We start from the raw sequence: 25,645 nt of genomic DNA on the forward strand, positions 1-25,645 counted from the left end.
TGCATCAACAACATATCATGTTGGCTTTAGGATGTCGAACATATCAAAATTTGATGGAAGCACAGATCTTTTCGATCACCTCGGGATGTTCAACACAATGGTGATGTCCCACAATGTCGAGCTCGATCTAAGGTGTATCTTGTTCCCCGCAACTATGGTCGGACCTGCCAGACATTGGTTTAAACAATACAAGAAGCATTTGATAAGCTCATGGAAGAAATTTTCTTCTGAGTTTAAGATAGCATTCCGAGCTTCACAGGCAGCTAGTGTAGAGACCGATTCATTGGCCAATGTAAAACAACAACCTGGTTAATCACTGAAAGCATATCTAAGTAGACTCGCCAATGTTGCAGCACGAGCTAGGGACGTTGATGATAGCTACAAGCTCATGGAGATGAGGACAAGAATCCTGGTGGGAGGAGACCTGCGGCAAGAACTCCAACGAAAATGAGTTAAAAGTGTAGATGAATTCTTGGCTTGAGCCCAGGAGTGGATAAACCTAAAAGAGGCGCGATTTGTTATCATAGGAACCAGCCAGGCCCCAATCTAAACCGCTGGAGCAGTGATGGATGTTGCATCTACGACTCAACCCGTTACCCAGAATAACCAAGCAAGAAACAATAAGAGGAAGCGAAATGGTGAAGGCGACCTGAACCGCATGGAAAAGAACAAGTCCGTGGAGAAATTCGAGGCTGTTTTTGTCACCTACTCCGACCTAATGAACACTCGGGAACACATCTTCCTAGAAAATTCTAATCAACTCCCGTGGAAGTGGCCGGAGCCTTTAAGGCATCAGAGGGCGAAGAAAGACCCCTCAAAGTTTTCTCGATTCCACAATGATATCGGTCATAAAACCTATGACTGTCGGAAGCTAAATGATGTGATTGAGACTCTCTTTTGGGCTTGTCCATTAGCCAAGTATGTCTGAAATCGGGTAGCTCCCAATCAACCTGCAGGGCATAATCCTCATCTAGCTCCAGAAGCCCTGCTAGATCAGCCTGGAGCTCAGATGAATTAGGTCAACCCACCCCTGATAGTAGGTGGAGATATAACTACTATTGCCGGAGGACCTCATTTGGCGGGCACGAGCAGCGGGGCCCAAAAGAGGTATATTAATGAGTTCAAAACTCATAATGGTGTGGAGATTGTCTCAGAGTAGCGGTTATCGAAACAACAGCGGTTGGAAAAATAACCAATCATTTTCACGAAAGATAATGTGAGCCACGTTCAATTCCCGCACAATGTCCTGCTGGTGGTAACCGTGTAGCTCTCTAACCGAAGGGTACAAGGGATACTAATGGATAACAGAAGTTTCGTAAATGTGCTTTTTAGGTCCACGCTAGAAGACATGGGATTGTTCGTAACCAATTTGAAGGCGATCTAAATGACTCTGTACGGGTTTTCAAGTGAAGGAACGATGACCATAGGAACGATGACCAAAATACGCTACGAAATACAAAATAAGGTATGGGTACCCATTGTTTAGTACGTACAACATAAAAACATAAAGTTTAATCAATTGTTTAAATATTAAGTGTGGAAATACATAAAACATAAATTAAAAGACTTTAAAACAACATCATCCTCAATCTTCTCGCAGTCCATTCAATCCATCCATCCTCAATACACATGCCAAACTGCCACGAATCTGTCTTGCCGTCCATGTTCATTTTCCTGCACCATCTAAAATAAAAGGAATGAGCCTAATGCCGAACAAGGAAAATCTACTAAAAACAACATATATCATAAATCATAATACAATATCATAAAACATATGCTATAAACATAAGACGTAAAAACGTATATCATATAGGACTACAATGTTAATGGCCATTAACTCATTACCGTAGCATGTGATAAAACCATCTAGGTCCTCAGTCTACTAATCGAGGTAGGTTACATCACAAGGTAGTATATGATAACCCATCTAGGTCATCTGTCCACTAATCAAGGTAGGGTAAATCATAACTCTAAACCACAATAATGATAAAAACCTTGGGGTTTGCTATCTAAGCACTTATAAGCCCTAAGTGACTACACAACATATTCATACATATAACATACCAATATATCATAACATATCACATAAACATATCATAACATATATATCTAACCTATTTTCCTTACCAAAATCTTGGATATGGAGACAAGAACGAGATTGGAACACTCCTAAAACCAACAATCAAAACCATGAGTTTCTAAAGATATAGATATGAAAAAGAGAACTAAACCATCAAAGTATAAACTTACTGAAAACCTTAAGTTTCAAGAACTTAAACACCTAACCAAAAAGCCATAAAATCAAGTTAGGATCTGAAAGAAAATGGAAGGAAATAAAAGAACTATGATGGATTAAACCTGAGGAAAAGAATACCTTGAATGATCTAGAACTTTAATCTATACCTCGATACCGAAATAACTCTCTATCTTACTTCCCAAGTGTTTAGAAAAGCTTAGATTGGAAAAGCTTTTATCCCAAAACCCAAGTCTTTTCTCTCTAGAGTAATCTTAGTAGCTTGCATGCTCTGAAGAATGCTTGAATGATGAGTGAAATGGCTGAGTACTAGGTTCTATTTATAAAGATCAAGGAGTGAAACTAACCCTTTATAAAATGAATAAATAAATAAAAATAAATTGAAAAGATTTGAATTTTCGTTTAAACAGATCCCCAGAACTCAGTAAAAAATGTTGAAGAGCAAGTCAAAGTGGTTGAGGGCTGTTTCTTGCTCGGATTCCACAGACTTTCAAAATATGAGTGTGGAGCCGATATATCTCCTCTCCCATATTCCCGAGCCTCCGTGGTTTCATTCGTGCCCAGTCGACGTGTTTTGCGTATCTTTCGTAGGTGACATATCGGACCCTATAGCTGCGATATATCGACATACATTGATAAATCAAACACGTTTTTACACTCTTTCAGCATATTTGAAAATGATTAAACAACTTTGGCTGAGTAAAACGTGATCCTAAAAGTTGCTGGAAGGTTCTCGAGCTTCTAGATCTTTCTTTTATTAAATTATTCATCCAAAATGTTGAAATCCTAAATAAACATGCTTGTGACAAGTGTCACGCTCTTAATAAATAATATTACTAGGAGCCGCTATATAAATCAAACATTATGTTATAATTAATATTTCTAAACTATAGGTTAAACTTATAAAATCTATAACTGTTTCTATGAGTTTCCAACTAAATCCCGGCTTGAACGAATATCCACGAAAACTAACATACTACAAGCTACTACTACTACTACTACTACTACTCCTGCTGCTGCTGCTGCTGCTGCTACTACTATCTAGTTAAATAAAATTTTGAGACACTACGATTCTCCCCTACTTAAAAGAATTTCGTCCCCGAATTTTTCTTACTAAACAACTCCGGATACCGTGCTAAGATGTATTCCTCCAACTCCCACTTTGCCTCCCGTTATGAATTATTACTCCATAGGACCTTGACTATCGGTCGTTCCTCGTAACTCAAGTCTTTCTAGAGTGCTATCATATCATACTTGAGGACGTGAGATGGGTCTGACACATATCTACGCAGCATCGAGACGTTAATCATATTGTGGCTATTTGCTAGAGCTTGCGGTAGGGCTAATCTATATGCAATTGTTCCCACCTTGTCCAATATCTCAAAAGGACCTATAAACCAGGGACTAAGTTTTCCTTTCTTCCCAAACTGATTGACTCCGTTCATAGGAGATATCTTTAAGAATACTTGATCTCCGACTTTGAATTCCACATCTCGCCACTTAGCATCTGCGTAACTTTTCTGCCGCCTCTGAGCAGCGAGTTTACGCTTTCTAATCAGCGACACTGCATCCTGAGCCTCTCTAGCAGCTTCGGGTCCACGAAGTTGTCTTTCTCCTACCTCGTCCCAATGTAACAGCAATCAACACTTCCTTCCATAAAGTAACTCATAGGGTGCCATACCGATTGTTGACTGGTAGCTATTGTTGTAGGAGAACACTATCAGTGGAAAATACTTACTCCACGATCCTCCGAAGTCCAGTACACAAACACGCAACATATCTTCTAATATCTGTATGGTACACTTGGACTAACCGTCGGTTTGAGGATGAAATGTCATACTACGACTTAACTTGGTGCCCATGGCTAGCTGCAAGCTTCCCCAAAATCTTGATGTAAACACCGATCCTCTATCTAATACTATGGTCTTAGGGATTCCATGAAGTTGCACTATTTCTCGAACATAAATGTCTGCATACTGGTCAGTAGTGGACGTAGTCTAGACAGGCAGGAAGTGAGTTGACTTGGTTAGTCTATCTACCACTACCCAAGTCGAGTCGTGCTGCTTATTTGTTCGTGGTAATCCTATCACGAAGTCCATGGCTATGTTTTCCCACTTCCATTATGGAATACTAAGCAGTTGCAATAAGCCTGCAGGTCGCTGATGTTCCGCTTTTACTTGCTGACATACTAGGCATTTGGACACATATTCTGCTATGTCTTTCTTTCATTCTCAGCCATCAATATAAGGTCGTGAGTCATCTTGGTCGACCCCGGGTGAATTGAGTATGGGGTAGTGTGTGCCTCTTCTAAAATCTTCATCTTAATTCTGTGGTCATTCAGATATGGAGAAATCCGTAGCCTGGCCTTCTTTGACTACAGCCATATGTGTTACTAATGTGTCATCATGCCCTTGCCCGATCCGTATATCTTCTAACAGATTTGACTGAATGGACAAGTTAGCTAGTTTACCAATAACTACTTCTATTCCGGCATTAATCAGCTCTTGCTAGAGCGACTTTTCTATTCCGGATAATGCTACTAGATTTCCATAACTTTTTCGGCTTAGCGCATCTGCAACTACGCTTGCTTTTCCTGGGTGGTATAGGATTTTGTAGTCATAATCCTTTACTAGTTCTAACCACCTGCCCCACCTCATATTGAGCTCCTTTGTGTGAAGTAATACTTTTATGCTCTTGTGGTCCGTATTAATCTCACACCGTTCTCCATAAAGATAGTGGCGCTAGATTTTCAATGCGGAGACCACCGCTGCCAACTCCATATCGTGCGTTGGATAGCGTTGCTCGTATTCCTTCACCTACCTTGAGGTGTAGGCTATAACTTTGTCATTTTGCATCAGCACACAACCCAAACCTTGATTCGATGCATCACAATATACTACAAACTTGTCATTGGGTGTCGGTACACAAATTACTGGTGTTGACCATAACTTATCCTTGAGAAACTGGAAGCTCTCTTCACATCTATCCGTCCCGTTGAACTTTTGTTGTTTCCAGGTCAGGTTGGTAAGTGGAGTGGCGATCTTAGAAAAGCCTTCTACAAATCTTTGATAATAGCCTGCTAGCCCAAGAAAACTTCTAACTTCTCACACATTCTTAGGTCTTGGCCAATCCTTCACAGCCTCTACCTTAGCTGAGTCTTCAACAACTCCATCCTTGGGTACTATATGGCCGAGGAACGCTACTTGCGAGTGCCAAAATTTACACTTCTTGAACTTGGCATAAAGTTGATGCTCCTTCAGTCGCAACATTGCCAATCTTAAATGTTCCTCGTGCTCGACTTCGTCCTTGGAGCACACCAAAATATCGTCAATGAACACTACGATGATTTTGTCCAAGTAATCCTTGAAGACCCGATTCATTAATTCCATAAATGCGGCTGGAGCATTGGTAAGACCAAAAGACATAACTAGAAACTTGTAATGTCCATATCGAGTTCTAAAAGCTGTCTTTGGAATATCTTTTTCTCGTACCTTGAGTTGGTGATAACCGGATTGTAGATCAATCTTTGAAAATGCACTCGCTCCTCAATGTTGATCAAATAAATCATCGATCCGAGGTAGCGGGTACTTATTCTTAGTTGTCACCTATTCAGCTCGCGGTAATCTATACACATCTGCATGCTTCCATCCTTCTTCTTCACAAATAGAACCGATGCTCCCCATGTTGAATGGCTTGGTCTTATGAAACCCAAGTCTAAGAGTTTTTGCAACTGCGTCTTTAACTCCTTGAGTTCGTTTGGTTCCATCTGGTACAGTGCCTTTGAGATAGGCTCGGTTCCCGGTACTAGTTCGATTGTGAAGTCAATTTCCCGAGTAGGCGGAAACCCTGGTAAGTCGTAAGGAAATATCTCTGTAAATTCCTTTGTGACACGAACGTCTCCAACCTTTAGTGGTGTTTCTTGTGCCATATCCATGACGCTTGCTAAGAATGTGTGACATCCTTTCTCTATCATCCTTTGAGCTTTGAGAAATGAGATAAGTAGTGTCCATAGTCCTGAAAACTTTCCCATAAAAGATAGTTTCTGATCATCAAGATTTTCGAATGTCACTTACTTACGTCTATAGTCGATGGTTGCGCCATGCCTTGCTAGCCAATACATGCCCACTATTACGTCGAAGTCCTTGATTTCTAGCTCTATCAGGTCTCCTTCTAGTTCTATGTCCTCTATTTTGATCGGTACACCTCGTGCTATTCGTGATGATATGACTACTTCGCCCGAAGGAAATTTGGTCACAAACCTAGTTCTAAATCTTTCACAAGGTTTGTCTAATTTCTCTATCATTACTAACGATATATACGAGTGTGTTGCTCCCGAATCAAACAATATCGAACATATATTATCGAGGATAGGAATCTGACTTGTGACCACTTTGTTACTAGCTTTGGCTTCTCCGTGGGTCAAGGCAAAGACTCTTGCTGGAACCATCTTGTTGTCCCTCTTTGCTTCTTTCTTGAGTTGTGGACATTCCCTCTTCCGATGACCTTCCTGGCAACAATTGTAACCACCTTTGGTGTTTGGACGACACTCCCAAGGATGTCTTTTCTGGCATTAAGAGCACTGCGTGTATTCTACATAACTCTGCATACTGCTTCCATTACTTGTCCGTGCTCTTTTGTCACCATCGACCTGTTTACTATTAGGATGCCTTCTCTTCTGCCCATTATTGTTTTTATGCTGATGGTTGTTGTTGTGGTTCTGACCATTTTATGTCTGACTCTACTGCATGGGTTCAGACTTACTAGCCTCTTCCTTACTAACATTTGCTTGGAGTCGCTCCACCTCTATAGCCGTTTCTAGAGCATCGGCGTAAGAAGTGGTTACAGGATTTGCTAGCTTGACTCCTAGCTCAATCGTGGGTCTGAGTCCCCTAGTGAACTTGGTGACCCTCAAGAAGTCGGTTGTAACCAATTCTGGCGCGAACTTGGCTAGTCGATCGAATTGTCAAGCATACTCAACTACTATAAGATTGCCCTGCTTCAGACTGCCAAACTCTTCTACCCTCATAGCGATGACTGCCGAGTTGTAATACTTCTTATGGAAGAGCTCCACAAATCTAGTCCATGTCATGGTGGCGACGTCGTGAGTTTGTTGTACTAAATCCCAACAGATTCTGGCATCCTTCTTCAGAAGAGACGAAACGCATGATATGCGGTCTGCGTTGCCGAGGTTCATGTGTGTTAGAATTGGTTCTACATTCCTGAGCCATTCTTCCACCTCAAAGGGGTCGATTGTCCCTTCAAAGTTTGGAGCATGTTGCTTACAGAAGCTCTCATAGATTGGATCTATGTACTGAGCTAGATAAGGCGCATAATTGTCTATCGGCCATCCCTCATATGGACCTACTTGCTGGGGGGCTTGAGCCGCTAGTTGAGGCTGCGGCTGAGTCTGTTATCGTTGTTGCTGCAGCAATTCTTCCACTTGTTGCTGTAGTCAGAAAATTTCAACGGTGTTTTCAACTGGAGGTGGCGGTGCATTTCTGTTGGCAGCAACATTGGTAGCATGCATTCCCCTTCTTTGGACTGGAGGGGCTTCATTAGTCTCGTTGGCGGCACTAGAGGCATTGTTAGTTGTGTGTGCAGACCTTCTGAGCGACTTTTTCAGTAAAGTTCTAATAGTCAAGAAAAACATGTTAGAACTTACCCTAATAGGTTCTATGGCAAAACTTAGTCCAAGCAAACATAACTTAGACCTATCAATTTATGATTTCTTATGAAAAAAATATGTAAGCCTTCTTTATAATTAGGGTGTGTTTCTATACTTAGAAAATTAGTCATCTTTATTATTTTCTAAGTTTGTTTCTAATCATCATATATGACTTAATTCTTAGGATCGAAACTCGTCGCTGTTCCAAAGTTAACCATATTGAGGGAGGGCTGGGATCAGTAAAATCGTCCCACTACTATGGCCCCCTAAACTCTCAATACAAATCCCGGTCCATTGATTTGTATCAACCCTCACTGAACTCAGTCATTATTTATTTATTATAAATTTATTATGATTGTAAAAAAAATCAAACTCACACATGTCATTTAAAAATAACAATTTTATTCATTTGGAAAAATATTTTCACTAAGTACAGTCATAAATGCAAAAATAAATAAATAGAGAAAGAAAGAAATAAACTAAACTAAAAATAACTAGGGTAAATCTGAAAATCAAGATCTTCTATATCTGACCATTCATCTAGCATATCATCATCTATTTCTTCATAATCATCATTATCTTGAGCCTCAAAACTACCTCAGGGAAGATTCATGAAGATGTTATGCTTTTGTTCATTAGTGAATTGAAATTCAAACTTAGAAGTGAACCTAAGTATGAGAAAATAATATCTCATGGCTACCAGTAAATCATCTTTATCATCTATTGTCTCCCATAATTCTTCTAATGTAGAAATTACTGAAGGAAAATCTTTAAAAAGCCTAATTACTAGGACATATTGTTTTGTGGCTCTCAACATAATTTGCTTAGTAGTTTGAAGGTGAACAATCTCCTTGTGAAATAAGATCAATCTCTGAGTGATTCTTTCTAGCACTCCTATTGTATTCCTTGGCTCTCTAATCCTTTTCAATGCCTTAATGGCTCGGATATCATGATAAGTCAAGGCTCCACCCATTCTTAACTGAAAAGATAATGACTAAAAGTGTTAGCTATCAACATAAACATAATATCATAACATAAACACTTACATTGGCGGTTAGATCAGGAGCATGTGCGTGTGTATCAAGGAGAACTTCATGCCTATGAACTGTGTCTATGATACCAACTGTAATGATTCGATTAATTCTAGACCTCAGACCATTAAAAACTATTGAAACATAACTACTATTTTGGAATACATACATAAAATATTAGATCATTATTAAAAATAAAAAATACGCTACAAAATAAAAAATAAGGTATGGGTACCCATTGTTTAGTACATACAACATAAACACATAAAGTTTAATCATTCGTTTAAATACTAAGTGCGGAAATACATAAAACATAAATTAAAAGACTTTAAAACAACGTTATCCTCGATCTTCCCACAATCCATTCAATCCACCCATCCTCAATACACATGCCAAGTTGCCACGAATCTGTCCTGCCTTCCATGTTCAATTTCCTGCACCATTTAAAATAAAAGGAATGAGCCTAATGCCCAACAAGGAAAATCTACTAAAAACAACATATATCATAAATCATAAGACTATATCATAAAACATACACTCTACAACATAAGACGTAAAAACATATATCATATAGGACTACAATATTAATGGCCATTAACTCATTATCGTAGCATGTGATAAAACCATCTAGGTCCTCAGTCTACTAATCAAGGTAGGTTAGATCACAAGGTAGAATATGATAACCCATCTAGGTCCTCTGTCTACTAATCAAGGTAGGGTAAATCATAATTCTATATCACGATAATGAAAAAACCTTGGGGTTTTCTATCTAAGCAACTATAAGCCTCAAGTGACTACACCCCCGCACTTTGAAGTACTCTATGTTGGGTTTTCTTCCTTTCCATAACTCATATGGAGATATCTCATTTTTCTTCATCGCTATTCGATTAAGAATGTGACAAGCGGTTAAAAGCGCTTCACCCCATAAGTTGAAGTTCAACTTAGAAAACACCAACATAGAATTTATCATCTCTAGATAAGTCCTATTTTTCCTTTTGGCAACACCATTGTGTTGTGGTGTATAAGGTGCAGTGCACTCATGAATTATACCATTTTCTTCACAAAATGTATTGAATTCATTAGAGAAGTACTCTTCTCCTCTATCACTTCTTAGCACCTTAATCTTTTTATTTAGTTTATTTTCAACTTTTAATTTATACAATTTAAAAGCATCAAAAGTTTCATCTTTATGCTTTAAAAGAAACAAATAGGTATATCTACTAAAATCATCTATAAAAGTAAGAAAATACCTTTTACCACCTCTAGTTAAAACACCATTTAATTCACAAAGATCACTATGAATTAAATATAGTAAATTAGATGATCTTTCTACACTAGGAAATGGTTTCTTAATCATTTTCGCCTTAACACATGTTTCACATTTACCATAGTTTTTAATATTGCATGCAATCATACCACATTTTACTACTCTTTTCATGGTAGAAAAACCTATATACGATAGTCTAAGATGCCACAAAAATAAAGAATCATACTCAACAATATAGGCAGAATTAGCATTTTTATTGATAACATTGAAAGTTACATCATTGGTGCACAATTTAACCATACCCTCACAAGAGTACCCCTTTCCCAATAATACATTTGATTTGGTAAGTATAAGTTTACCGGACTCAAAAACAGCTTTAATGTCGGGCTTTCCAAGAAAATCACCACTTACCAAGTTTCTACTCATTCCGGGAACATAAAGTACATTTACAAATGTAACATTCTTGTTGGAGGTGAAAAAGACTTCAATGGTACCTTTGCCAAGTACCTTGGATTTTCCCTCATTGCCCATTTGTATCTCATGGTTGCCCTTTGACTCTTCAAAGGTCTTGAACAATGATTTGTCATAGGTGACATGGACGGTGGCACATGTATCATACCACCACCCTTTCACCTTGCCTTGGACAGCATTCACCTCACTAAGGGTAGCAACTATGTTTTCCTCTTGAGTTGTGTTCACCTTAGGTCCTTGTTGGTCTTTTCTATGCCTACACTCTCTAGCATAGTGACCCTTTTTCCCACACACAAAGCAAGGACCTTTCTTGCCCTTAAACTTGTTTGGGTTGGTTTTTGGACCCAAAGGTTTCTCATTACCCTTTTTCCCTTTGTTTTTGGGATGTTTTGGTTGTGACACTGCATTTGCTTTGGAAGTCTCTCCATTAGACCCCTCTACAAGTTTATCTCTACATATCGATTCCTCTTCGATTCAAATATGTTTTTGGATTTCCTCCAAAGAATAATCCTCATTTTTATGAAGGATTCTTTTCCTATAGCTCTTCCAAGTTGGTGGTAATTTAGCCACTATAGCACCAACTTGAAAGGCCTCGGGAAGCTCAATCTTTAAAACTTTCAGTTTGTTAACAATTATTTGCAATTCATGAATTTGAGGAAGAATAGGTTTATCACCAAAAAAATTGAAATTGAAGTACTGAGATATCAGAAAAAATTTTGTACCTTCCTCTTCCGCCTTAAACTTTTTCTCAAGTGCATCACATATCTCCTTGGCCGATTTGGTCTCGGTGTAGAGGTCATAGAGCCTATCGGATAGGGCGTTGAGGATATGACCCCTACAAAGAAGGTTGTCCTCCTCCCTCTTCCTTCTCTTCTCCACCTCCTTGGGAGTGACTTTGTCGGATGGCTCGGCTGGAGGTGCAAAGGATGACTCAAGGATGTAGGCGATTTTAAGTGTGGTTAAAAGAAACTTCACCTTGTCTTGCCACCTAGTAAAATTGGATCCATCAAACCAATCCAATCTCACTAGGTCTTGGTTCGTGATCTTGATTGTCTCATCTTCCATTGAAACAAAAAAGGGATAAGCTTTTGAATCTTAGGAAAAAATGTTTTGCCTCAATGGAAATTGATAATAATATTACAACTCAATGCAATATATTACAAATAATGATTGATTAAAAGGAGTTACAACTCTATAACTGAAAATTACAAATAAACAAAGGAAATGAAGAAGATGAAGAAGAAGAAGAGAATAGTAAAATACAACTCTAAACAAAAAGTTACAAATAAAGTAAAGTGTTTGAAACAAAAGAAAAGAAAAGATTACAACTCTTGAACAAGAAATACAAGTAAAAAGAACAAGAGAATAAGAAGAAAACAATACAATAGAAAGAAGAATAGAAATACAAGAAACTCTCACTTACACAACCTAAGTGAAGAGGGTTGGGGATCACCAACTTGAACAAGGTTTAAAACATTTGTCCAAAAGCTTATTTCCCCCTAACTCAAGCACTAAGGGATCTCTCTCAGATATTGGAAAAACTTTCTTGAATTATCAAGCCTCAAGGTGTTTCTAGCCAAGTGCTCTAATGGATAGAAATGTTGTGTCTTTCAAGTGAGTTATAGGCTCCTATTTATAGAGTTTTGAGACACCCTTTGAATTTCAAATTCCACCAACCCCCATGGCTGTTACCAATGTTTAATTGGATTAATATTGAATTAAAAATAAGATTTGGGAGTTATTTGGGTTTTTTGAGCCGTTCAACAAAGATTGAAAAAACTGAAAAATTGGTCAGTTTTGGCTTGTGGCCGTGGCCAGAGACATTAGTGGTCGTGGCCACTGGTCCCTGACCCACAGACCGCGGCCACTGGTCTCTGACCCACAGGCCGCGGCCACTGAATTTTGGTGGTCGCGGCCACCGACTAATTTCAGCACAAAAAATGTGCTATTTTTCCAAACGGTTCCAAACTCTCCCAAATGATTTTGTAACTCCCAAAACACATTATTGGGGTTAAAATCCTATCTCTAACAGCCATATCACATATGACTTTATGAAATTCATCTCAATATTGTGTAACAACAAATTTACACAATAAAGGGTAATATTTGGAAGTTACAAATTTGTAACACCAAATATGTTACATTATTTGGATATATCTTATAAATCTAAATATTGTAACTCTCTATTATATGTTACAATATGTGATACACTTTGTCACATTTATTTAATCTAAAACATTATAATATAATATAATATAATATTACATTATATTATAAAATAATATAACAACTACTACTACTAGGTCAAACTTATAAAATCTATAACTATTTCTATGAGTTTCCAACTAAACCCCGGCTTTAACCAATATCCACGAAAACTATCATACTTCAAGCTACTACTACTACTACTACTACTACTACTACTACTACTACTACTACTACTACTACTACTACTACTACAAGCTAGTACTTCAAGTAGTAGTACTACTACTTCAAACTATCATACTTCAAGCTAGTACAATATCCTAATATTTTACAGCTTCAAGTGGATGCCTTTCGATATCAGCGTCAGCAACAAAGCACTCCACCTACTGCAAATAAAGTAACCATGTCCACTAAAGACATACAACTTCTTATCAATAAAGCTGTCGACGAGAAAATGGAGAAGTGGAATAGTAAATTTGATGGGACGTATGTAGCAGAAGACTCCATCGACCGACTTGGACTTGAGGACCCTACTATGGGAAGCACTACGATTTAAAATCTGATTTAAAGATAAGATGCTCTTTTCACAAAGAACAAAGGTAGCCGCCCATGTGCTACGCATCATATCTTTTAAGGAAAAACAAAATGCCATAAAGGCTTAACCTTATCATCTTATCCTCACTTTAATAAAATAAAAGAGGACAACTTTTTATTTCGGTATAAATAAGCTAAGGAGTTTGGCTTGTAGACTCACTTCTTTTCTTTTTAAATCTTATTTTCTAAACCTAGAGAAACCTCTAAGTCTTGAAAACCATCAAACTTAGCTTTCTCTTCTATTGTATAATATTTTATAAGTTTATTAATAAAATGGGTTACCATTGCTAAAACATCTTGCGATAGTAGAAGGGGACAGTGAATCCTTTTCAGAAATTCCAAGTTTTCTCAAAGATCATCAATCAGGTATTTAAATTATTTCAAAAGGATAAAAAGCATTGGTTATTTCATATAACAGGATCTGGGCATTGCTTCATTAAACTCGTTTATGCCATTGATAGGCTTGTAAAAAAGTTGTGTTGAAGTTCACCCTCAGTATGAATATGCATTGATACGTCACCTTTTATATGAGAAAATAATAAATTTACATGATAAGAAGATTTTTCAGAAGAATTGCAGTTTCAGTAAAAATATTCCATCCACACTCTACTATCATATGAATATAAATTTTATTCTCAAAACTCAAGTCTTTTTCATACCTATAAAAACAACTACTTTTATAATCAATTATAAACTATATATAAGTTCTTATAAACTAAAAATATCAGGAATATATGAACGTACCTAGAGACATAGAAAAATATACCAATAAACTCTGTCAACTCAGTATAGATAGTAATAATATAGATATATTAATAAATGAACTAAAAGAAAGTTTAGATAATAAGTTTGATAATTTATCACAAAACATAGTAAACACTTTTGATGAACATCATATCAAGTTATTAAACGAAGAATATAATATTAGCTATAAATTTATATCTGGTCAAATAACTATATTAGAAAGTATTAAAAGTGACATATTCAAAAGTAGAAATCACACAGTCATAAATATTACTGATTATTAGCCTACAATAACTAACGTTTGATATAGATAACATATTCATCTAATAACATAATATTATATTATAACATAAGATTTATTATTGCCTACTATATTTGACATTTGTAACTATATAATATATATTATTTTATATATATACTAACCTTTGATATATATAACGTATAACGTATTAAAAATTTGAAAATGAATAATATAGATATTATTATAGGATTAGATTTTCTATTAAAACAAAACGGAGGCATTAACATTACTAAAGACTATGTTAATATTTATAAAATAGTTAGTATTATACCCATTCCATCAGAGTTGCTGCAGAAGCGTGGTGGTTATCCTAGTAATTTAGAAAACACCCAATGTAACTTTAAAATATTAGGATCTTGTAAAAATTTAATAGAAGAAAATACAGAAGTAAATGAATTAGTAGATATAATAAAAGAAATAAAACTAGATAGAGAAATAATAACAGGAAAAGAATTATACGACTTAATATTTAGTAACGATATAGAATATTTAATATATAAACTACAAAAACAAGGAAATATCGGATATAGTATGAAAAATTTAAAACAAAATGATAATCCAACATGTAAATTATTAATAAAAAATCCAGATTATAAAATAACTGGTCAAGCACTAAAATTTAATCCTATAGACATAGAAGATTTTAAAGATCATATTGACGAATTATTAAAAAATAAATTTATTAGACATAGTGACTCACCGCATAGGAGTCCTGCTTTTCTAGTAAGAAACCATAGTGAAATAGCTAGGGGAAAAAGTAGAATGGTAATAAATTATAAAAGATTAAATGATAATACTGAAGACGACTCTTATAATATTCCTGATAAAGATGTTTTAATAAATAAAATACAAGGTTGTAGAGTTTTTAGTAAATTTGACTTAAAATCAAGTTTCTACCAAATAAAGATGGCAGAAGCTAGTATTCCATGGACAACATTTGTCTGCCCCCAAGGACTATTTGAATGGTTAGTAATGCCAATGGGACTTAAAAATGCCCCAGTAATATTTCAGAGAAGAATAGATAAAATATTTTATGAATTAAGTTATTGCTTAGTATATATTGACGATATTCTAGTATTTAGCAAAGATTATAAGGAACACGAGTACCATTTAAACATGTTTTTTTAAAAATTGAACAGTATGGTTTAATTATTAGCAAAAAGAAAATGGAATTAGGAAAAGAATATATAAAATTTCTAGGATCCGAAATAGGAAAAGGGAAAATAATATTACAAGATCATATTAGTAAAAAGATACTAGACTTTCCTGAAAAGTTTGAAGATTTAAAAAGTAATCAGCAATTTCTTGGATTACTAAATTATGCCCGTCCATATATTAAGAATTTATCAAAATTACTTGGGCCATTATATAATAAAACCAAACTTAATGGTCAAAGATACTTCAACATTGAAGATATTAAACTAGTAAAGAAAATCAAAGAAATAGTAAAAACCTTAGAAAAATTATTCCTTCATTAAATAACTGACTATTTAATAATAGAAATAGATGGATGTGATAAGGGATGGGGAGCAGTATTAAAGAAAAAGCCTAGTAAATATTCTAATAAAGATACTGAAGAAATATCAAGATATGCTTCAGGACAGTATAAAGAAAAAAGTATTACTAGTATTGATGCCGAAATAATGGCAATCGAATATTCCTTAGATGCATTCAATCTTTATTGAATTAATAAGAAAGAATTTACTATTAGAACAGATTGCCAAGCAATAGTAAGCTGTTATGAAAAAATGAGGCAAAATAATAAAAAACTAATGACTAATAGATAGACAAAATTCCTTAATAATTTTATTATTAAAGGATATAATCCTACTATTGAGCATATTAAAGGAAAATATAATTATTATGTTGATGTATTGTCTCGATTAATTTACAATACAGATGGATCGACAACCATTTTGTCCAAGATTGTATAGGCGCAAGCAGTAAACCAAATAATATATAGTCAGCCAATGGAAAAAGGTGAGGCAATATCCTTCGGAGAATTAGTATTACATTGTTATGGTAATAGTGAAACCAAATATATCTCTCACAATGCCATTAGTAAAGAACAATAATGTTTATTAGATAATCTCATCACGCCTATCTATTCAATAATCCTAGATATTTCCAGGAAGTATTCAAATGCCTAGAAGAATACTTCCAAAGTAAGAAAATTTTGATTACTATTTAGTATTGGAGGGAAAAACCAGGATTATATAAGTCATGGCAATCAGTAGCCGAAACAGTAGATAAATTTAATAATGCCCTTTGGAAAGGCCAAGTAAATTATGAAGAAGCTACTAAAGTTGTTATTATGTATTAGGGTCTTAATTATTATGATGAGACAAAAGATAAGGGGAAAGAAAAAGTAACTGAATTAAATTTCCCCAATTATATTTATTATAATAAAACAATAATAAAAAAAGACTTAGTAAACAAAAAATTAAAAGAAGAAAATGAAGCATGCTGGGAGCAAATTAATAGTCTTAAGCTTCAAGTGGATGCCTTTCGACATCAGCGTCAGCAGCAGAGCACTCCACCTACCGCAAATCAAGTAATCATGTCCACTAAAGACATACAACTTCTTATCAACAAAGTTGTCGACGAGAAAATGGAGGAGTGGAATAGTCAATTTTATTGGACATATGATGCAGAAGACTCCATCGACCGACTAGGATTTGAGGACCCTACTATGGGAAGCACTACGATTTAAAGTCTGATTTAAAGATAAGATGCTCTTTTCACAAAGATCAAAGGTAGCCGCCCATGTGCTACGCATCATATCTTTTAAGGAAAAACAAAATCCCATAAAGGCTTAACCTTATCATCTTATCCTCACTTTAATAAAATAAAAGAGGACAACTTTTTATTTCGGTATAAATAAGCTAAGGAGTCTGGCTTGTAGACTCATTTCTTTCTTTTTAAATCTTATTCTCTAAACCCAGAGAAACCTCTAAGTCTTGAAAACCATCAAACTTAGCTTTCTCTTCTATTGTATAATATTTTATAAGTTTATTAATAAAATGGGTTACCATTGCTAAAACACCTTGCGATAGTAGAAGGGGACAGTGAATCTTTTTGAGAAATTCCAAGTTTTCTCAAAGGTCTTCAATCAGGTATTTAAATTATTTCAAAAGGATAAAAGCATTGGTTATTGCATATAACAGGATCTGGACATTGCTTCATTAAACTCGTTTATGCCATTGATAGGCTTGTTAAAAAGTTGTGTTGAAGTTCACCCTAGGTATGAATATGCATAGATACGTCACCTTTTATATGAAAAAATAGTAAATTTACATGATAAGAAGATTTTTTAGAAGAATTGTAGTTTCAGTAAAAATATTCCATCCACACTCTACTATCATATGAATATAAATTTTATTCTCAAAACCCAAGTCTTTTTCATATCTATAAAAATAATATTTTTATAATCAACTATAAACTATATATAAGAAGTTCTTATAAACTAAAAATACCAAGAATATATGAACGTACCTAGAGACATAGAAAAATATACCAATAAACTCTGTCAACTCAGTATAGATAGTAATAATATCGATATATTAATAAATGAACTAAAAGAAAGTTTAGATAATCAGTTTGATAATTTATCACAAAACATAGTAAACGCTTTTGATGAACATCATATCAAGTTATTAAACGAAGAATATAATATTAGCAATAAATTTATATCTGGTCAAATAACTTTATTAGAAAGTATTAAAAGTAACATTTTCAAAAATAGAAATCAGATAGTAAAAAATATTACTGATTATTAGCCTACAATAACTAACATTTGATATATATAACGTATTCATCTAATAACATTATATTATAACATAACATTTATTATAGCCTACTATATTTTACATTTGTAACTATGTTTATTTGATTCATCTACTAACATAATATAATAACATAACATTTATTATAAGCCTACTATATTTGACATTTGTAACTATATAATATATATTATTTTATATATATACTAACCCTTGATATATATAACGTATAATGTATTATAAATTTAAAAATAAATAATATAGATATTATTATAGGATTAGATTTTCTATTAAAACAAAACTGAGGCATTAGCATTACTAAAGACTATGTTAATATTTATCATATCAAAATCCTCCATGTCTAACTCAATCAGATCAATCGAAAGTTCCCTACTATCAACCATCACTGGCAGTGCCCTAATCCATCTCCTAGAAACTACCAGTTCCCCTGTAGGCAATAAAGTCCCAAACCCTGCAGTCCGATACTCACTAAGTCTACACAATATATCAATCACTCTACAAGATACAAAATAGTGTGTAGCACTAGAATCAATCAATACAGTAAAAGGAGTGCTAGCGCTAGAAAGCTGACCTGTCACTACCGAGGGACTAGCCTCGGCCTCTGCCTGAGTCAAGGTGAATACACGAGTTGGAGTCAAGCTATCCACCATTCCTGCTTCACCTTTCTTCAACGTTGGGCAGTCTTTCCTGAGATGTCCTACTGCCCCACACACAAAGCATGCCTTGGCCCGACACTCACCCAGGTGGCGTCTTTTACATCTCGGGCACTCTGGATAAGTCCGCCATGCCTCGCCGCCACCCTAACCACCTCGACCCGTCCTATCAAGACCAACAACGGTCGAAGTGTCAGGAGCCTTTCTCTTGAAGTCACTAGGGCCTCCGCCCCTACCAGATCCAGAATATGGAGGCACCGCTCTGCGGCCCTCATGCCTCACCGCACTTTCCCTTCATATCTTATTCTCCACATCCTTAGCGGTAAGAGCCTTCTCAACGGCCTGGGCATAAGGTACCGTTGTGATCCTGACATCCCGGGCTATCATAGCATTAATCCCTCTGATAAATCGATCATGCCTAGCAGCATCAATAGGCACAAGATCTGGTGCAAACTTTGCAAGCTTATCAAATTTTAGGGCATACTCAGTAACAGTCATATTGCCCTGCACAAGACTCATGAACTCATTGACCTTTGCTGCTCTGACAGCAACATTGTTGTACTTCTGACTAAACAAATCTCTGAAACCTTCCCAACTCAAAGTATTAACATCCCTGGTCTGCGATGCCACTTCCCACCAGATGCGGGCATCCTCTCTCAACATAAAAGTGGCACAGGCCACTCTATCATGACCCTCTATCCTCATAAAATCCAGGATTGTAGTAATCATAGTTAGCCATTGCTTGGCTTTCAATGAATCTGGTCCACCCTCAAAGATTGGGGGTTGTTGTTTCCTGAACCGCTCATATAACGGCTCCCATCTGTTACCAACCTCCTCTAACTGCACAACCAGTACCAGTGCAGGTGGTACAATAAGGGCATCACTCCCTGATGGAGCCTGCTGTCGCAGAATACGGATCTGCTCGTCCTGACTCTGTAATCGAGCCTGCATATCTGCCATTAACTACTGCCAGTTCTCAGGGACTGGCGGAGGATTCTGGCCCTGGTCATCACTCTCGGTCCCGAACCTAGTGCCGGCTAGTCGTGTAGATTTTCTTGGACACATAGCTATCCAAGTCAATCTGCAAATAACGACTCGGCAGTCAGACCATGATGACAGGGTAAAAACTTCTCCAAGATCCACCAATAGAACATAAGCAACCAAAAACAATCAACTTATAAGCATTCATTCTCATGCACTGGCTGCTAATAAGCACGCCGCCAATTTCATTACACAATAACTATAAAACAGGCATTCATCCATTCACAATATATAATTAATCATCCATATGTTCATTTACATGCACGGCGATGCTAATAAACATGCCTCAATATTCTCACATAGCAGTTAAAGGCCAGGCCCTATCAGTATCTCATGCTTCCTATCAATCCAGTAAATAACAACATTCATAGCTCATTTCAGGCACATAAGCACATAAACACATATACACATTACCGAACCGTGATTTGAGCTTGTCTCTAGCAGTGAATGTACATGTCCAGCCTGTCTTCAGGAACCCTTAAACCTAGGACTCTCTGATACCAAGTTGTAACGTCCTGGATAGCCAGGACCACTACACTGTGTACTTATAAATTGCAAGACTTACTAATCAAGTCATTAATTTAAAAATGTGTCACTAAACGTGTATGAGCTAGGGTTAAAAGGATTTTGTCTCAAACGTTTCATTTTATATAATTAAGCAGTTATATACATGGGATCCCAAAAGAAACAGAGTTAAAAGTTGGTTTACAGACTTCCAAAAATACATAAACTATTATTAGCCATACTAAGGCAAAATAGACAATCTTTGGGTCTCACGTCCCTGCCTAAACCTCAACCGTGGCGGTTGAGCAATCGGCCATGTACATTCCGCTCGCTGAGCTCTCCAATCATGGCTGATCAAGTCTACCCTTGCCTTTACCTGCACCACGTAGCACCCGTGAGCCAAGGCCCAGCAAGAAAACATGATGTGCAACACAAGCAGTAATAATAGATAACATGTTCACTAAACATGAACTCTTGTCATATAATCTACAATAATCAATCAACATGAATTCAAAGTCAAGGATGCAATCAAACACTTATAACATTCATATCACATAATAATAAGGGTCGACAACCTAGGCTGCACCCTTTGTTTAACCCACTGACTCCGGCCCGCTTAAACCAAGCTCAGTGCATATTAAGCTGTCCTCGGATACCAGTGGCCAAGTCGCGCCCTATGCGCTAGTGTAACCCTTGGCACCCTTAGGCCGTTGGTTCACTAAATTGCTTTCATGGCATAATACCATCTTTTCAAGCATACTCGATAGGGAACCCTTAGTCCCATCACATATATTCAACCAGGTGCAGTTTTCTTACCTTTGATCTTTGCAGTTTCGTATTCCGAGCAACGCTCTTCAAGCACGCTCCGTTCCTGAGCCTAAGCTTTTATCACCTAGTCACAACCAAAGTATTGGGTTTCGTTAATATCCAAATATAGGTTTCTGAGTACAAAACTAACTTCCGGGATATCGAATCCCACCAAGCACGGTGGTGAAATTGATCCCGAGCAACCTAGGATCGACTCTCGTCCTTAAAAACCCCTAACGTTCAAGTGCACAACTAAGGGTTGCGGCCCTTGAAGCTTATCCGCGTCCCTAGCCTCAAAATAGAACCAAGGACCACCCAGGGCAAAGACACGCATCGCGGCCCTTGCAATGTGCGCCGCGGCGCTCACCCCTGGCCGAGCCTCCTTGGCTCATCTTCAACCTAGGGCCACATCGCTCTAGAATAGAGCCGCGACCCTTCCCTTCGTGCCCAGAAAACCCACCATTTCCAACGTCTAAACCTCACCTTAAGCCATCCCAAAGCTCCCCAATACAAAACCAATTAATCCCAACACCTTTAGAATGATTTAAACAACATAATTCAACAGAAATACAACCCAAAAACCTACCAAAATCCCATCTCCAATTTCTGAAACTCAAGAACCTCAAACACTCAAACCAACCATTCAAACTCAAATTAAAACCTCTAAATCATGAATTGAGACTTACCTCTTCTATTGAAGCACTTCACCAAGCCAAATCCAAGATAATTCCCAAGCTCTCCTCCTTAATTCTGCCCTTAACCATAGAAAAGGAAATTCAGTGATTACCTTAGTCCTGATTAATTCCTGAGTTAAGCCTCTAAATCATACCTTCAATCCACCATGTTTCAGTTGAATTCCAGCAAATTCCCTTTAGATTTCAGTGTTTCTTTTCCTTGTGATTTGCCTAGTTTCCTTGAGAGAGAGTAGAGCTGTGGAGGAGCAAAAGGGTCAGTTTAATTTTCTGTCTAATGTTTCTCTAAAGCTTTAGCTTAGTCTTATCCCGTTAAGTTAATCCCGAGGCTCGGGGTGCCGGAAACGTCCCCGAGGGCAAAACGGTAAAATTCCCCAATATTCCCGCCTAGACTTCCTAACCTCAGAGATATCTCCATATATTTATTTTTATAACCCGATAGTCTAAATAGCTACCCAATACCTGAAATACCCCTGACTTATCCAAAGTCAACTGTTAAGCCCTGACTTATCTAGCCCTAGGATCGCCTCAAGTCGCGCTCCGCAGACCTGTCCACATAATAATGTGGTTCTCACAATACCATACGTATATACATCACATTATTACCAATATAATCATACAAGCTGTGGATGCTCAAAACTCCATACTTGTGAAAGATCCAAAGCACGTGCCAAGGTCCCTCAAATGACTAGACGCCTACTTCTGCCACGAACCCCATGAGGGATCTACTTCTTGCAAGGAGGAACGAGAGGCTATTCCCGGCATGCCCAACACCAGTGCATCTCGACGGAGATTCTCAGCATGTTGAATCCCCAGACGTCCAGCGAGACCTAGCCCCGCAAAGAGCCGCTCGCGTGCCACCAAGGGTCTGCCCGCACTGGCCACGCGACACCACCAGACCCGCGCGCGCTGGCCACGCGACACCATCAGATCCGCGCGTAGGGTGGCCCCGCCCCCAAGGGCCTCGCCCAAGGATCATGCATGCATAGTGGCCTCACCCCCAAGGGCCTCGCCCAAGGACCATGCATGCATAGTGGCCTCGCCCCCAAGGGCCTTGCCCAAGGACCACACATGCATAGTGGCCTCACCCAAGGACCACGCATGCATAGTGGCCTCGCCCCCAAGGGCCTCGCCCAAGGGCCACGCGTGCATAGTGGCCTCGCCCCCAAGGGCCACGCGTGCATAGTGGCCTCGCCCCCAAGGGCCTCACCCAAGGGCATCGTCCAAAGGGCCTCGCATACATGGTGGCCTCGCCCCAATGGGTCTCATCCAAAGAACTCGCACGCACGGCGGCCTCGCCCCCAAGGGCCTCGTCCAAGGGCCTCGCGTGCATGGTGGTAGTGTTCAAGGTGGCCCACAAGAGACAAAAAAATACGAACAGGGTACCTCGAAAGGGGTACGTACATGCCTGCAAGGATCAAGGGACAGGCCTGACACTTAAACCCGACAAGTAGTGGCGGTTAGGAGTAGTACGAGGAATGGCAACACCACCACCACGTCCCTGACACACACCAGAGCCGACCACCACTCTCACAACACCACTACACCTGATACCACTCTCCTGACAGTGTACTTATGTACCACCTGATCCCCTGGACCACAGTGTATCCATGGCCATTAGAGCCCACTATAAAATGAACCCCACTTCCACATGGAGGGGGGTTGGAAAAATTACTGTAGCAGTGCACCATAATCAATACAAACTGATTTCACCATTTTTCTTCTGCAATTATTCTTGGAGTTTCTACTTAGATTTCTAAAGCTTTTCTTTTGATAATCTATACGTTGCAATTTTTCTAATTTAACTTAGTTGACAAGTTCTCACCATCAACACAAGCATCATTAATCATATAATTATGCATTTAAATCTATAAAATCAGTCAAATCACATTAAACCCAATAATTCCCTCCTGGCACACTAATCAAGGCCCTTAAGCCTTATTAGCGAATTTAGGGTCGTTACAAAAGTAGTACGACTAATGCAAATAGTAATCTATTTTTAAGACCCCATACTAGAACAATTGAATCATTAAGCGGAGGAAATTTCCCTAGACAACCTGTATATCGTTATAGTTACCAAGGAGAACCTAAGTATAAGAGTAGAGGTCAGAGAGAAGCAGGAGATTTAAGTATATATTGGAATAATAATAAACAATTAAATATAACAAATATTGACCCCCAACTATGGAATTCAGTAATAATGAGTTGGAAGGCAGAAATAATAGGAGAATATATAAAAAATGAGCATAATCACACTGGAGAAGAAATGTATGCTTATTTAGAAAATTATTTAGGAGAAATAGTAAAAGCACATTGGGAGAGGTATAAAGCTCAGTAACCTAATGAAATAAAAGAATTAATTGATTTAGGAAATAATCCTTATAATTTTGTTAATAAAATACATCTTTTAATAACAGGAGAAGATCCTAATAGTAGATTATTAAGTGTTCAACAAGATGCTATGAAAAATCTAGAACAAATATATATTAGGGATTGGAAATATATTAAAGTTTATATTAATGATTTTGTAAAATTAGGAAGTATTTCAGGAAACGCTATTAATAGTGAATTAGGAGATAAAATGCTAATAAAATTACCTAGAGCTTTAGGAACAGAAATAGTAAACTCATGGAATAATAACATGGCACACACTAGAAATACGACCATGGATAATTTAAGTATAAGAGGAAATTTTATCCTAAAACATTTAGTAGATAAATGTACTTTTATCCAAATACAAAAACAATTAAAAGGAGACAATTTTAGTTTTTGTAGTAATATATTTACTCCGCAACAATATGGAATAAAAGATAGAGAGTATAGACCAAGACATCATAAAAAATATAAAGGGAATAAAAAGTACTACCAATTAAGACAAAGTAACGCTAAAAGACCTTTCCTTTAAAAAGGTAGACATGTAAGAAGATATAATGATAAAAGAGATTATCGAAATAAAACAACATGTTTTTCTTATGGAGAGATAGGACACGTCTCTACTAGTTGCAGAAAGATAAATAATAATTTTAGTAGAGAAGCAATGTTAGTAGAACAATTTAATATGTATTTCCTTAATGTTGAAGATGATATGTGTTATACATAAAGTATTTATAGTATTGAAGAAATAGACCTAAACCAAATTATAGAAGAACAAAATAATAGTTCAGATGAAGAAGAATACCCTGATAATATAAATCCAGAATATGAGATATTAAATGAATTTATGGATATTGGAGAATGTATACATAACTGGGAAATAAATAAAGGAAGCTTAGGAAGAGCATGTAGTAATTGTAAATTCTACCCAAGCTATAGTAAAAGAGCAAAATGTAGTAACTGTTTTGAAGAAATGTGTATTAAATGTATTAATAAATTATATCAAACTAATATAGGAGAAGTCAATCAAGTAAATAAAATTAATAGAAATTTAATAATAGAAGAAAGAATTAGAACACTTGAAAATAGAGTAGCACTATTAGAAGAAGAAAAAATAAATTATCAACATATTAATAATACCATAAATAATCAAGAAGAGCAAACTGAACTGATGGATGCTATACCTTTAGTTTGTAATTCTAGTAATCTATACAGTCTAAAAATAAAAGGATTATTCATC

The sequence above is a fragment of the Humulus lupulus genome, chromosome 7 (genome assembly GCF_963169125.1).
Source record: "Humulus lupulus chromosome 7, drHumLupu1.1, whole genome shotgun sequence".
Lineage (NCBI taxonomy): Eukaryota > Viridiplantae > Streptophyta > Magnoliopsida > Rosales > Cannabaceae > Humulus > Humulus lupulus.